The sequence below is a fragment of the Jaculus jaculus genome, chromosome 2 (genome assembly GCF_020740685.1).
Source record: "Jaculus jaculus isolate mJacJac1 chromosome 2, mJacJac1.mat.Y.cur, whole genome shotgun sequence".
Taxonomy (NCBI): domain Eukaryota; kingdom Metazoa; phylum Chordata; class Mammalia; order Rodentia; family Dipodidae; genus Jaculus; species Jaculus jaculus.
The window spans coordinates 100,551,560-100,553,424 of NC_059103.1; the positions used below are offsets into that span (position 1 = coordinate 100,551,560).

The window sequence follows — 1,865 nt, forward strand, 5'->3', positions numbered from 1 at the left end:
AAGTGCCTGAAGATTGTATTTGGGCTTATCATGTATCAAAAACGAAAAGTGGGCAGCAGAGCGCGCGGCGCCGGCGTCATGTGACTGCCTCGGAGCTGGTGCCCGGAGCCAGAGCGGAGCGGAGCCGAGGAGCGCAGCGCGCGCCTGTCCCCGGCCGCCGCCCCAGAGCGACATTACCGCGCAGCAGAAGGACCGTGGACAACCCTCGCAGCGGCGGGGATCCGGTCCTTTCTTTGCCCTCGGCAGCGCTTAGCACCGTGCAAAGCCTAACACCAGAACCAGAACACCCTAGAAGGTTTAACTAAAAGAATGCTCATGTTTGACCCAGTCCCTGTCAAGCAAGAGGCCATGGACCCCATCTCAGTGTCTTATCCATCAAATTACATGGAGTCCATGAAGCCCAACAAGTATGGAGTCATTTACCCCACACCGTTACCGGATAAGTTCTTCCAGACCCCAGAAGGCCTGTCACACGGAATACAGATGGAGCCCGTGGACCTCACAGTGAACAAGCGGGGCTCCCCGCCCTCAGCCAGCAGCTCTCCTTCCTCCCTCAAGTTCCCGTCCTCGCACCGCAGAGCATCGCCCGGCCTCAGCATGCCTTCCTCGAGCCCACCCATTAAGAAGTACTCCCCGCCTTCTCCGGCGTGCAGCCCTTCGGGGTGCCACTGTCCATGCCGCCTGTGATGGCAGCTGCCCCCTCCCAGCTCGGGATCAGGAGTCCGGGCATCTTGCCTGTCATCCAGCCCGTCGTGGTGCAGCCCGTCCGCTTCTTGTACACCAGCCACCTCCAACAGCCACTCATGGTCTCCTAATCCGAGGAGATGGACAACTCAAACAGTGGCATGCAAGTACCTGTAATTGAATCTATGAGAAGCCCATATTACAGAAAAAAAAATTAAAATAGAACCTGGCATTGAACCACAGAGGACAGGTTATTATCCTGAAGAAATGTCACCCCCTTTAATGAACTCAGTGTCCCCCCTGCAAGCATTGTTATTGTTATTGTTGTCGTTCATCGTACAGCCAGGGAAGAGACCTTTACCTGTGGAGTCCCCAGACACCCAGAGGAAGCGACGGATCCACAGATGCGACTATGACGGCTGCAACAAAGTGTATACGAAGAGCTCCCACCTGAAAGCGCACAGGAGAACACATACAGGAGAAAAGCCCTACAGGTGTACTTGGGAAGGCTGCACGTGGAAGTTTGCTCGGTCTGATGAACTAACGGGACATTTCCGAAAACATACTGGAATCAAACCTTTCCAGTGTCCAGATGTGACCGCAGCTTCTCTCGTTCCGACCATCTAGCCCGACATAGGAAACGCCACATGCTAGTCTGAATGTCGCGACCCTCCACTCGCCTGGCTCGCTCGCTCTCTCTCTCTTTCTGTCCTCCTGCCCATTATCTAACTCATTTTTTACATGTACATTTTAATTTGGATTCAGCTGGTCTGAGTCTCTGAATTTGTATCATTTAAAACTTCCATATGGTCAGTAGTAGATACTCTCTAACACTCCCTCTCCTTACCACGGGTCAGACCTAAAGAATGTGAACACTTTATTTTTTTTTCTGGGGATGCTAAGCAAACCTTTCTTTACAGATGTGTTTAATGTAATGAGAACAAGGGGACATGTAAACTTACCTAAGCAGTTGTTGGTTTCTCCATGTGTTCCTCAAAAGAAGGTCAAAGTAAATGTATTAGAAATGCAAAAAAAAAAAAAAAAGAAGAAGAAAAGTGAATTTTGAACGATAGGGAAGTAGGAACCCAACAAGAATTATTTCAGCAAGAAGTAAAGATAAATGGCTGAATTGGACCCATTACTAACTGCAGGTTGTAGCCAGGAAGAAGCAAGAACTCAGC

General features: G+C 50.5%; 1 pseudogene; it reads left to right on the forward strand.

Moving 5' to 3' along the window:
• Nucleotides 1-218: 218 nt before the first annotated feature.
• On the forward strand, nucleotides 219-1,384 carry LOC101612381 (annotated as a pseudogene).
• The last annotated feature ends 481 nt before the right edge of the window (nucleotides 1,385-1,865 follow it).